The 14,370-nt window shown below is 45.3% G+C and overlaps 1 protein-coding gene across 15 annotated transcripts in view; it reads left to right on the forward strand.

Moving 5' to 3' along the window:
• TEAD1 (TEA domain transcription factor 1) overlaps positions 1-14,370 on the forward strand; it is a 253,830-nt gene that overhangs the window by 82,400 nt on the left and 157,060 nt on the right. The gene's annotated exons all lie outside the window — the stretch shown is intronic.

Here is a 14,370-nt window from a genome sequence, read left to right on the forward strand (position 1 = left end):
CCTGGGGGTTTCTCCTTCTCCATGCTCAGCGGTGTTATATTAAAAGCTCTCAGGGTCCAGGTCAGAACATATGTAGTTGCGGTGTCATATGCAGACACCAAATGGGGACCAGTGTTTTAGAATGCGTGCCCAATTGGAAGGAAGTGCTGCCACTTAGCTCCAGAAAACCGTCTGGTGCCACGTAGAGATAGGGGCCTGGTGCTGCTAAATCTCTTTTAATTTTTTTTTTTTTCTCCAGGAAGAGCTAGCAGTCTAGATGTTTATATATGAAATCCACTCATTTTTAAAAGTCAGCTTTTCTTTTTTTTACATAACCCTGCATGGGGCAGATAAAACTTGTGCATGGGCTCCATCAGACCCTGGATTCACCAGTTGCACCTTTGTTGCCAGTTCACAGTTGAATGGTCAGACAAGGCCTTAGCCTCCCCGGGCTCCTCTCACCATTCTCCCCTTTGACAAGGGGAAGGCTTGTAGTGTGTTCTGAAAGAAACTCCGTGGGTGCCCAAGAGGGCCAGACTGGTTGACCAAACTGCTTGGGATGCCAAAGGCAGCAGCATGTACCCGTCCGCTAGTCTGGGGTCTGCGTGCTGAGTGTGGGCATCTCCCCGCTCTTCCCATAAATGCTTCCAGCTGCAGGCCTGTACTTTTTGGCTGCTTACCTTTTGGGAAGCAGATGGCAGGTGGTTGCTTGTACATTCTGTCTGTCTAATTGGGCACGTTGAGTTGACAGAGTTTGCAGTGTAGCTGAGTCTAGAGAGATGCAAACAAATAACCTAAACTGAGAGAGAACCGGCTCAGCAGCCTGCCTGAGGTTGTTAGCTTATCATGGGGGTGATTTATTTCTAAGTAATTGGAAAGCTTTTCCATAATAGGGTGTTGCACCTTTAATACCGCGCCTCCTCTTTCAGGAGCCGTAGGAGGCTGCAGCACGCAGGGCTAGGAGAAAGCACATGGTGGTGCAGCTGCCACCAGCTGTGGCCCCGCCCCGCCCTCCCCCTCTCCAACTGGGATGATGTAATGGAAACAAGGAAAATTTTGCTTTCTGCAGCATTGGAGTCTCTCAGCCTGTCGGTGTCACCCACACAGGGGGAGAGAGAGAACCCAAACCTTGCAGTGTTTGTTTTATGCTCTCATGTGACCCTTTGTAGCCGGAGAAGCTTCTTCGTGTCTGGTGAAATGGACTCAGCTGAAACATCTCAGCTGCTGAGCATAGAAAGTTTCAGGGCCTTCGATTTTCTGTGTGTTTGTGTCTTTCCTGGGCCACCCTTCCTCAGCCAGGCTATTTGCTTTCGGGGTCTTGTCTTCGTACCTAAAAATGCAGCCTCCCCATTTTAAAGGCAGAGAAAAGCACTTTAACCTTTGAGCCTTCTTTGAAGCCGATTTTATTACGAGTAGTGAAGGTGGCTTCTGGCCACTCTGCCTTGTGCGACTCCCATTTGTTTACCCAGAAATGGTTTTAGTCTCAAATATTGGCCTCGTATTGGGCCTCCTGGTCGGGAGTAACTGCTGCCCTCCATTTCTCATGGGAACACTGGGAAAGGCACTGTCCCTTTAGGAGCGAGCTTTCAGGGCTGAGAACGTCTTTCAAAGCAAAAGTTAACTTTTTCCGCTCCAGGTTTTGTTTTCTTGTCCCTTGGTTTTACGTTTTAGGTAGCAGCTGTGGTCGATGTAACCCATCTGCCTATAACTCCATCATGAAAACGATTTTTTGTGAAAATAATTGTGTGAGAGCTCTTGTTGGTCATTGGGTGTTGGAGGCAGGGGGCTGGGAAAGAACCGTGTGAGGAGCTTTGGATTTGGGTCGTCTACACCAGTGAGCTTGCACACTCCCACCCTTGGTCTGCGTCTGCTTTCTCCCCTGTAAGAAAAGAGAGTCAAGTGGGTGACGTCTGTGGGTCCTTGAGACTTTTACGTTTTATGATGCTGTGGCTTTGTGGCTCGTACCTCAGTCAGTGGTCAGTGCGTTGACACACGTGGTGCTCCTTGTGGGAGCAGGTTAATTCTGAGTGCCTCCTGAGAGCACGTGCTCTTGTTGCCTGGATTCTATTTTTTTCCTGTAAATCGGCATTACATTTCCTGACTGTGTGGGTGGCTAGCCTGATGTATAATGAGGCACTCCTTTTGAGCAAGCAGCATTAGGAATTGTAACCGCAGGGTCGTGTGTCCTGATTGGGGGTGCGGGATATGCATTTGCTGCAGTGGCCCTGAGGCCCCCTCACCTCCGGCAGCTGCCTTGGGGAGGAAACATCCCCCTCAGCTCTCTCTCTTTGGCAGACACATGGAGGAGCTTTGCTTCTACTGCTACTTTGGAAGGGAACATGGTCGTTAGCTGGACTATGGGAGATGGAGACTGGACCCCGTACGAGGAGCTGCCCCAGGTGCCTGGGAGCTGCCTGTGACCTGCTTATGACCTTGAGGATGAGAGAAAGTTGATTTGGGAGCCTCCATAGTGAGGCCCCAACCACTTGGGGATTGAGCCCTGTGAGCAGTGTGGGGCCAGAGCTACTGTTGCTTGGCTTCTGGCCTGTTTCCCATCTCACCATACGTGAATCAGGACACAAACCAGACTAGAAGTTGAGGTTTCTTAAGGTCCTAGGAGCATACTTTTTCTCTTAAGTGTTTTGAAAATGAAAACATTGAAAGCATTTTGGATTCCATGGAGTAAAATCAAAATAATTTAATGCCTTTTAGTGAAATACCAAGTGTTTTTGACTTGAGGGGGTTATTCTGCTATTTCTGAGCATTTGTAGAGTGCACTGTGATGTCACTAATCCTGAGCCATTGGAGAACCAAGGTCAAGTGCAGCACTGATTTATTTTGGTAATGAAATTTCCTCTGTGGTTGGCAGTAGGGCAAATGCAATCTTATAGATGGGAAAAATGGAAAGCTCTCTTTTGGGCTATTAGAAGAGATGGCTTAGTTCTCTCTCTGCTCCCTGGTCTAGGGGGAAGTTGAGACTTTGTGTGGTTGGTCCCCACGTGGACACATTGCTTCTGCCTTGGGCACCCTGTGTGTAGGTAGTTGTTCTTGGGGATACTTAGAAGGAGGGTGAGACCTATTCCAGTTTGCTCCTGAGAGCTGGCAAGCTTACTCTCTCTCTGTGTTTTCCTTTCCTTTCTATTCCTTATTTTTTCATAGCTGTGTGTCTCTCTGGTAGATATTTGTGGAGGAGATAGCAGGAGGACAAGATAGGAGAGAAGTTCTTGATCCACAGACTTGTCTGGAATTGAATATCAGAGGAGCAGACCATAGTTTAAATCAAGACAGCAAAACGGTGAACCATGGGATTTCCTGGGTGTGTTTCTGTTGCAACTGTGAAAACTCTGGTCTGGCAGTGTGGCCACACACCTCCCATAATCAGACCAGGGTAGAGGCAGGAGCTAACAGTCAGTGACTGCTTGTTTTAGAGACAGAGAAGTGTAGGACTTGGAATTTTGGAGTTTGGAATTGGTGTGAATCCTGGCCCTGCCACTTCTAGATATCAGACTTGGGGCAAGTTGCTTTTCTTCCCTCTGCAAAGGGGATTTAAATAGATGCCCCTTCACAGGATTGTTATGAGAATTAAACACACTAATTGTGAACCCTCTTTCCACGTTTAAATAATGTCTAGTACACAGTGAGAGCTATAAAAGTGTCTATGCACTGAAAACAAAATGTGCCCTCTGCCGTGAGCTGGGTTAAAGGCTTTACGTATCATTTCCATCTAATGGTCACGACAATGTTTTGAGGTGGTGATGATGATCCCCACTTGGTAGAGGAAGCTGAGGCCAACGAGGGTGAAAGTGGCTTGTGTGTGACCAGTATAAATGTTGTAGCTGGGAGGTTTCAAATCCAGGTCTGTCTGACTCCCAGACCTGGGCTCTTCCCACTATGCTTGCATTCCTTCCTTGGTGGTGGTCCTTATATGCTAATTCAACAAATCAGTATTGAGCGCCTCCTGTATTCCAGCCCTGTGCTAGAGCTTATCAGGGATGCAGCAGTGAACCAGACAGGCACAGCCCTGCCCTCATGGAGCCATCACAAGTTCATTTGCAGGAAAAACTGACCTGAGGTCGGGGCTGTGTGCCAGAGCTTTCTGGGAAGTCTGAGGGCCCTTTGAAGATGTCACCTTCCACTTAGCCTTTTGAAGCCTGTTCTTGGCCAACGATGTCCAGGGCGCCTGGCCCAATGCTGGCAGGAAGAAAGCTTCTCAAATAACGCAGCGGGGAGGATCCTAGATCACAAGGCTGGCCCAGATGGTGGCCAGGAAGATGTCTGGAAGATTCTGGTGTCCTAGGGTCTTACAGGCAGCCTCAGCAGAGCAGTTGCTGGGCAGTGACTTTTTCCTTTTGTGAGTAGATGTCTTCAGGATCCTTGCTTAGGACAGCTCCAGGGAGGGCCTCTTTCTTGCTGGGATGCCAGGCCTACTAGTTAGCCCTAGGAGCTGAGTTGTGAGGACTAGAGAAGGTGAGGAGGAAGTCCTCCCCAGGCCAGTTCTCCCCAGTTGCTGACTTGAGCCCTGCCAGCCAGGGGAGCCCAGAAGTTGGAATTGTGTCTTTACACAGACACGAGATGGAAGAGGGACAGGGCTTGTTTGAGTGAGGTGGTGGCAGAACAGAGCAGGGGACATGAGCATGAGTGCACACAGCAGGCATGAAGGAGCACTAGTTAGTAATCAGTTAGAGACTGAAATCTATGGTCCCCAGGCTCCTCCTGATCTGGGGAACTGGTGGAGGAAATGCAGGCCTGTCCCTTTGTAAGACAGGGGACCTCACAACATGGCTTTGAGGACCAGGAAGGAGGCCTATGTCTTTGAAGGCCCCGGAGGCCCTGGTATGGAAATGGCTATAGGACCCTATCCCTATAGGATCTCCAGATCTTGGGAAAGGGACGCTCGGCGTCTCAGCTGACCTTGTTCTTCCCACTTCTCCATGATGTGGTGCCCTTGGTTTCCTCTTTCTGTCTGACCTGTGATTCAGGATATTGTTTTAGCGAATTGGCTAGAATTGTGAAACACAAACAGCTGTGCTCTTAGAACAGGCTAGCAGCTCCATAAGGCAGGGAACCCACCCTGTCTGTCTCATCAGAGTAGAAGGTGTCAGTAATGTTTGTTGACTATATGCGTACATGACTTATTGGTTAAAACAAAGAAAGGTGGATAAGTGAGCCTCTGAGCCCTGAGGGCCTCTACTGGTAGAGGAACTGGCTAGAAAGAAAGGGAGAAAGTAGGGGGCAGCTTGAGGGGAGAAAGATGTTTGTGTATTTAATAGTCTTCCTAGATCCAGAAAGAAGAAACCTCGGTTTTTGCTTGTGTGTTGGCAAACGTTAGTTCAAGAGATAGGAAAGAGTGCTGCCCAAATAGGCACAGGAGAAGAAGGGTTAATTCTGGAACCATCAGGACAGATGAGTAATGGGGGATTTTGAAATAGTTTGGTTCCTGTGAGAATAGCAAAGCCAGCGTCATCAGCGTTTTGATTGGGAAGTTTAATGTGTGGGGGGCATGCAAAGGTTTATGCACAAGGTGCGAGCCCTTGTGCAATCCGGGTAAAAAAAATAGCTAATTAGGATGGCTCAGGAATTGGTCATAAGGGAGAAAAAGGGAAAGAATGTGAACTATTACCAAGTTATGCTTTCCAGCAGCTCTGCCATGACAGGGCACGGGCCTGGGCACTGATTCATAAATCCTTCGTTGATGGTCCGCACTGTGCTTTGTGAGTGGGGACAACAGATAGAAAATAATGAAAATAGCTGGCCCACTTGACCAGTTATTGTGTGTAGGCACTTTCTCATTGCTTTAGAATGTGTTACCTTGTTTATTCTTCATGACAACCTGTTGATGTGGGTACTGCATTTCTCCCCATTTTACAGCTGAGGAAGCTGAGGCCCACCCAGAGTCAAGTTACTCGCTCAAAGTCACACAGTAAATCAGTGATGGAGCTGACATTGGAAACCAAGCCAGTTAATACAACTAACTAACTACCATATTTAAATGGGAGGAAATCTATTCTGTACTAGGGATGTACACAGCTTAGTGGTAGGGCAGTGGAAGGTGTGATTATTTATGATTGGGGAATGCACATGTCTGTAGTGGAAAATGCAAGAGAGTCATTGAGTAGACTGTTCTGAGCTAACTTTGGGACAAGGCCACTTAGTGCCCTGTTTTTTGTTTTTTTTTTTTAACTTACTTTGGATTATAGACTCCTTTGGAAATTTTGAAGGTTGTGGATCTTCTCCCCAGAAAAATGCATATTTGTGTGTAATTATAGGAATGTTGCGTATAACTTGAGGTGATTTCTGGGGCCTGGGTTCAGACTTGCTACTGTGGGGAGAGAGAAGGGAAGGGCATTCAGCTCTAAGGGAACAGCATGGTAAAGGCACAGAGCCCAAAGGGCATAGCTCTGGTGCTCTAAGAAATGAGGATATGTTCCAGAGGGTGATGGTAGATGAGCCTGGACTTGTGGGATGGCACTGTGTCATGGAGGGCCTTGAATGCCACACTACAGTGTCGGCTGCTCCTTCTGGGGACAAAGGAAAGCCATTACATTTTTTTCAGGAGAGTTGACGTGACTCAGCCTGTGTTTTGCACACACAGCTCTGAAGGTGTGAAGACGAGTTGGATGGCTGTTGCAGTAGTCCAGGGGGAGAGGGCGAGGTCTAAGCTAGGGTACCGGAGGTGTTGACGGAGAAGTTTCAGAGGTAGAACCCACAGGACTGGCTGACCGGATGCGATTTGTGAAAGAGAAGGAGGAGTCGAAGATGATTTCAGGGTTCTGCTTCTGAGTGATGGGGAGGATGGTCAGACCATTAAATGAGATGGGGAGTGGAGACAGGAGAAGCAGGTTTGCAGAGGGGAGAGAAATGAGGAGTTGAGTTTTGTCACGTGCTTGAGGTACTGGGTGGGCATCTGGATGAAGATGACCTGGAGGGATCTGGAAATTCCTGCCTAGAGCTCAGGCAGGTGGAAGTTGGAGGGGTAGCTGGGGGTCACCATCTGAGAAGTGATGCTCCCTAACACTGTGAGAATGGGTGATAGTGGCCTGTGAAGTGCAGGCTCACAGTGTGTCCTGGTAAAGCTGGCGTGGATTTCAGCTAGAGTGTCTGGAGCAGTGGGAGAGGAGAGATTGCCTTTTTAAGAAAAAGCAGAAGCACTTGAGAAGCTTAAAAAAATAAGACAAAACAAAAACTGATTCAAACCCATTGAATCCGGATTGCTGGAAGTATGGTCTGGGAATCTATATTTCTAAAAGCTCCGTGGGTGATGTGGGTCATCAGCCAGCTTTGAGAGCCCCTGAGCTAGGCTACAGCCTGGGTCCAATAGGACAGGACCACATTTTTAGAGTTGGTAAAAGAAACAAATGAGCCAAGAATGAGACTGACATTTGAAATGGTCCTTACAAGATTTGGGTGCAGGAAATGAACTACGTTATTCAGTTTATGCTCCCTCTCTACCAAGAAGGAACATTACCGCGGGCCAGTCTTGGGAGAGGTTTGGCCGAGCACACAAGGAGATACCATGAGATGGTATCTTGAAGGGCATAAAAAGTTAAAGGAAGACTTATTTTAGGACAGGGGAGAGACTTGACCGTTTGGCTGGTAGGGGAGAAAAATTTATAAATTAGGGATATATTTGATGGAACAAAACCCAGGAGAGACTTTAAAAGGAGTGGGGCATCTTTTACTCCGATGCGTAATGGCAGGAGAAGACAGATAGAGGGCCCGGGGAGGGCCTGATGATTGCTTTCTTCACATGAGGAGTGAGGCCAGGTGGGCTGAGGTGGGTTGTGGGGTTTTGTAAAGTAGAGCAAGCTTGGTAGAGCTATTGTGGAGGAATGGGATCTGCATGGATAGGGTGAGCGAAAGAATTGCTGAGCACCGTGGACGGAGGACCTGAGAGAAGTTGGAGAGCGTTACTTTCTTTTTCAATTGAAATTTTTATTGAGATGATTGTAAATTCACATGCAATTGTGGAAATAATTCAGAGGTCCTGTGTCCACTTTGTCTGTTTTCCCGCAGTGGTTACAGCTTGCAAAATTATGGTGTGATATCACAACCAGGATATTAACCTTGATCCAGTCCACTCATCGTATTCAGATTTCTCCAAATTCGACTTGTACTCATTTGTGTGTGTGTATTGAGTTCTGTATACAGTTCTCACCTGTGTAGCTTCCTGTATTCACCAGCACAGTGAAGATACAGAACAGTTCCAACGCTGCAAGGATGCGTGGGATTGCCCTCTTACAGCCTTACCCAACTTGGTCCCATTTCCCCCCACCTAACTCCTGGCAACCATTAATCGCCCCTCCATTTCTAAAATGTTGTCATTTCAGACATTATATATGGAGTCATACTGTATGTCACCTTTTGGGATTGGCTTTTTTCCATTCAGCATAATTCCTTGGAGGTTCATACAGGTGGTTGTGTGTGTCAATGATTTGTTCCTTTTTATGGTTGAGTAGTATTCCATGGTATATATGTACCACAGTGTGTTTAACTGCTCACCTGTTCAAGGACAGCTGGGCTGATTCTAGTTTTTGGCCGTTACAAATAAAGCTGTTGTGAGCATTTATATATAGGTTTTTGTGTGAACATAAGTTTTCATTTCTGTGGGATAAACGCCCAGGGTTGTAGGGTAGTTGTGCCTTTAGTTTTTTTCTTAAACTACTCAACTGTTTTCCAAATCAGTGGTACCATTTTGCATCCTCATCTGCAGTCTAGGTTCTCTGTATCCTTACCAATATTTGTTGTTGTCACTATTGTTTATTTTAGCCATTCTGATAGGTGTGTGGTGGTATCGCGTGTGATTTTAATTTGCATTTCCCTATTGACTAACCAAGTTGAATATTTTTTCATGTGCTTATTTGCCATCTGTATATTCTCTTCAGTGAAATGTCGGTTCATGTCTTTCGTCCATTTTCTAATTGGATTATTTATATTTTTACTGTTGGGTTTTGGGAGTCCTCTATTCTAGATAGGAGTCATTTGTTGGATATGTAGTTTGCAGCTATTTCTCCTTGTCTATAGCTTATCTTTTCATCCTGTTCACGTGGGCTCCCACAGAATAAAAGTTTTTAATTTTGATGACATGCGATTTATTTCCCTTTTGTGGATTGTCCTTTTGATGTCGTCTAAGAACTGTGTTTAGTTCTAAAAGGTTTATAGTTTATGTTTTCACGTTAAAGTCTATGATCCATTTTGAATTAGTTTTTGTATAAGGTAGAGAGTGTTACTTTCTGGGGAGCCCATTGGGTTACTGGTGTATATATATATACACACACACACACTTTTTTCACCAAAGGATTATTGTTTTATCCTTATTTTGACATTTGTCAAGGCTTGAGACCTGAGATACCAAGTTGCTAGTGAGTGCGTGGTTGCACCAGTCTAGGTTGGGAAAGAGACATGGTGAAGCCCGAAGGTCTGATAAGTCATGACGTGTGTTGCTCAAAGGCTCTCCTTAGTTAGGAGAGGTGGCAGGCTAGGAGGCTGTAGTCACGCACGGGAGAGGCAGCATCTGAGATTAGAGGAGAGAGATTTCAAGTGATGAGTTTCGAGGTGTGGCCACAAGTATGGTCAACTGATATGATGTGGGCGATGGCCACCGGAGACAAGGAAGTAAAAGATTGTGAGGCTCTTCCGGCATTGGATTAATTAATCCCTTTGATGTTGAAGTCCATAGCAGTGAAGTGTGAATTTGGAAATAAATGTATCAAAGTAACCAGATACTAGGGAGATTTCTTTGAGGAGAACATGACCCCATGGATGTGAATGGAGAGAGTTTGACATAAGTGAATGGTGTGGACCTAGTAAAAAGCAGGTGATGGAATGGTGGGGTAAAAGGAACATTGGGGTCACAAGAAAATGCTCACATTTTCTACCTTTCTCCTCCCAAATTCTTTGGCTGGTTCAAAACTATACCAGTTTGTGATATATCTTTGGGCCAGCCATATAAAATCTTGTGCCTTGTTGCCATTGTCTGTAGAATGGGATGAAGAGATCAACATATTTTCCCCTACCTCTCAACAGTGAGAAAATGCAGTTATGTATGAGAAAGTGCTTTGAACTGAATTCTAAAAATAATGCTTTTGTGAGGTTAAGCCCGTTCGGGCCCTGTTGGGAAAGTAGGAAGAGTATTTTGGAGCCCTCACGCAGGGTTAAGCTTCCCTAGCCTCGGTAGAGGGGAGTGTGGTTAAGGGAGGGATGGAACTGAGCCCTCCGTTTCAGGGTTTCTGCCAAGGGAGTTATTAGAGAGGGGAGATGGGGGCAGACTTGTCTGGATCAGAGTCACAGACTATGGAAGGGACCAGTGGGAGCCCGTTGCCCTGCAGAGGCCAGGCAGGCCCCAGAGCAGTGGCTCTCCATGGCCTCAATAGGGAGGGAGGGGTAGAAGACGGTCATGTTCTTAGCAGCAGAGCCCTGGGTCCTGGCAGTGTCTCTGTTCCCTCCGCTGACTTCCACTTCTAAAGCTTCGGTTCCTTGCTTCTCTGTAGCCGTGGCCTTCCACTGCACTTGAGAGAGCCCGTGTCTAATTTCTTACTACTGTTGTTATTTATTTGTATCCCAGTTCTTTTGGGAGTAAAAGTTGAGAGTTGTCATTTTACAAATTATCATTATTATGATAGTGTTCTGTTGATCTCTTTTGTAAAGGGTCCTGTCTTATAGAATATTCAACTTGGTAAATTTAAACATAAATGTATGGTTAGGATTGTAGGAAAAAATCTGAAGGAATTTACAACATATGAATAGTGGTTGCTGCAGGGGCTAGGATTATAGGAAACTTACTCCTTTTCTATTATATATTTCTGTATTAATGGAATTTAAAGTGAACCTATGTTGCTTTTGGAATTAGAGTAAAAAATAATTGTATCAAGTTAATTTTTTCCTCTGATTCTGACTACGGGATACTCGTTAAATAGGAAAGTGGAAAATACCAAGAATTACAAGCAAACCATATTGCCCAGGTCCACTTTGGTGTGCTGGTCACCAGCAGTTCAGTCGGGGGGCTGCTGCAGGGTCATGGTGTCATGGCGGGCAGGAGGGTGGTGTTGGGAGAGGGGCTGATGCCACCGAGCTCTCCCTTCCATGTGTGCATGGCTGGGGCCCCAATCTTGGGGGACAGGTGGTCAGAGAGTGGTAGTGCTGGGGTCAGGGAGCAGGACAGGGTGATCTTATTATAGGTTTTAGGACATCGGTCTGGGAGTTCAACAGGTGCCCTGGCCAGTTGGATCTGTCAGTCAGCTGTCCAGACTAACAGTGGCATTATTCTGACATTTATGTATTACGGTAAAAGGGTGATGGGAGAGAGAGGAAAGCGTTCAGTCCATTCTTCTAATCTCCACATGCTTACAGCAGAATGAATGGGATCCACATCGCTGCCGAGCCAGTATTTATCCTTAACTTGTTCTTGAGAGTGGACATGCTTTATTCCTGGAAGGTTGGGGGCCTGTCTTTTAAAAATGTTGGTGGTTTTTTGATGATCACTTTATTCTTTGTTGCAGATGCCTGGCAAGTAACCTTGTACTTGCATTGCTTTTGAGCAGAGCTGGGTGGCTTGTAGAGTAGGAAACACTCCGGAGACTTTATGGAGTGCTACAAGTGTTCCTTCGATTAGAATTATTTGATCTAATCACAGGTGTATTTCATTTGCTTGATATTTGCCTGCTATGCATACACTGCAGATTATTCCATCTGCCCACCTTCCTTTCTCTCAAATGCTTCAAAATGCTTCAATTCCAGGGAAATAATAAAATCAAATTTGTTCTTCAAAGCGCATATGGAGAGTATTTCTTTAAAGCCTCTTCCTGTCTCAGTACACCCGCCTCTCCTTTTTACCCTTTTAGAACACAGTCTGAAAGGTGTGACGGTGAATGAAACCTCCTGCCCAGGACATTCAGTGTATTAAAATTTTTTTTATATAGCATTGCAGCTTTTTTTTTTTTTTTTAACAGGCAGTGAAATTGGTCATTAGCTGAATATTTCCATAGACATTGTTCCTTTTACAAAAGCCAGAGGAACTTTTAGGCTGCCTTAAAAGAGAATGCTCCGGGCGGGAAATGTAATTGATCACCCCATAGCTTTGCAGCATCCGGGGTAATATTTAACATATGTTAATAAGCTGAGTTTTTTTTCAGCCATTTACAAAGGTCCCAATTACTCACTCTGTGCCTGCCCTCTTCCCTGGGTCTGCCGCTCTGCTCTGTGACTTGCTTGCTATTGTGTTGAGACAGGCTTTGGCAACTGTCTCTTAGATGAATGGTTCTATTACAAACACAGTAGCTTCCGTGACAGCTTAGAAGAGATTGTTGTTTATGACTGCTTTTATTGAGAGAGGTTTGGTGCACGTTAATGTCCTGATAAAGACATTTGTACCTATAAAGTAGCCGCAGCCTTAAACATATTTGATTGTGAATGAGGTATTGGGGCTGATGACATGCCAGATGTGAGGTATCGGATTGCATGTTTATTCAACTGTTACTGCAATCTCTGTGCTTGGATGTGCCTTTGTATTTGCTGTCTCACAGCAACACACAGAATGCACTGGCGATACGATCCTGATTATGGAAGATGCTATTTGGGTTACTTGGATCGTAAGCCATGTGTATTAGGAAGCATTCTCTCAGTCCCTGTGTGGCCTGAGGCAGCAACGATGAACAGTTGTTAGGTGAAGGGAATTGCCAGGTGGGATGACCACATGCACTGCAATAGGGGCCTTTTGAGATAGATGAATCATAGCAAGGCCTGGACTGACCAGGGCAGGTGTAGTGACAGAGATTCAAAATAATAATAATAATAATAATAAAGTAGAAGGAGAATATTTATCCAGTGCTTGCAATGTGCCAGGTACTGTTCTAAACACTTAATATCAACTCATTTAAGCCTCATTACAGATCTTACAAATAGCTACCATTATTATTCCCATATTACAGATGAGGAAACCAAGGGCCAGAAAGGTCAAGTATATTGCCCAGGGTCACACAGCTAGTACCTCCTGGAGCCAGGATATGAACCCCCATCGGTTTGGCACCTGAGCTCTTAACCACTACCTTCTGCTGCCTCTGAGTTGTGACAGAACTGGAATCTGAGGTTCTCTGGACTCGGTGACCCTACGTTGCTGCCTTGCCAGTGTGGAAGAGAGTTTTGGTTCCAGGTAAACAAAAGGAGAATGAGCCTTTCTGGTGTCTGGGACACTTTTCATCCTGTTTTCTGCCTGGGAAGCTCCTACTGGTCCTTCAAGACTCTGTAAAAAATACCCCCGCCTCCCTGAAGCTTTCCTTACTCTCCACAAGCAGAGGTGTTGCTCCCTCTTTTGTGTTTCTGTAGCACATTATTTAACCACCTGTCAAAGCGCTTTTCAGACTCAGTTTTAGTTCATGCCTCCAGCCCCTTGCATAGTGCCTGGCACACATTAGTCCTACAAAAATGTTTGAATTGGTGAAAGTTGTTGGTAATAATAGCTCCATCTTTTATCTCTAGAAAGTGATCTTTCCCACATTCTTATCATTGTTTTCATATTTCCAACATTCTAGTGAAATAAGAGGGCAGCGATTATAATTTCATAGATAAGAAACTGAGGCACGGAGTCCAGGATGTTTTCCATTAGAACATCTTACCTTGAGAAGCCTTGGCAGAACTTAGGGTAGAACCAGCAGCACCCCACTCCCGTGCCTACACTTTTCTGTTATAACCATGTTGACCCTGTGCCTGAGATGTTACGAACGAGAATAGTTTATTTCAGTTTACAGTTTTATGTCCGAACAGGACATTCAATGGCTGTAAAGGATTGTGGAGCTTGATTTGGTTATTGTGGTGACTGAACCTACTCTCCTCCCATCCCTAATTTGATTGACAATTATTCTTTTTAGTATATACCTGATACAATATGTTTGTAAGCTTGTGATGTCTCTAAATGGTATGTTGTGTGTGCACACGTGTGCATTCCTTTTTCAGGTTGACTCTGGGATGAGTTGTAGCTGTCTGAACATCGCTTCCACCACTGATTATTCTAAGATGACATTGTTGATCCTGAATGATTCGCTTAAGTGGAACAATGAACTAAATAAGTTATCACTGTGTTCAGAAGGATGTTAAGTTAGGGTAGGTTACCAGACCTTTGTGACCAGGTCACAAAATGTAGTTATTGTAGATTTAACCTGTCACTAATCTGGTTATTGGCTGATTTATATGGAGTTTTGTGAGTTAGCTCATAGGAGTAAGTTCTTCATGGTGATTAAGGGCATAGGGTTGGGAGTGAGGGTTGTCTGGGTTTAAATCCTGGCTCTGCCACTTCACTCTTTATGTAACCATGGGCAAGTTAATATTCTTGAACCTCCATTTCCTCATCTAATAAATGGGGCTAATATTATCGCCTATCTCACAAGTTTGATGTGAGGATTA

Source organism: Equus asinus, chromosome 20, assembly GCF_041296235.1.
Source record: "Equus asinus isolate D_3611 breed Donkey chromosome 20, EquAss-T2T_v2, whole genome shotgun sequence".
Taxonomy (NCBI): Eukaryota; Metazoa; Chordata; class Mammalia; order Perissodactyla; family Equidae; genus Equus; species Equus asinus.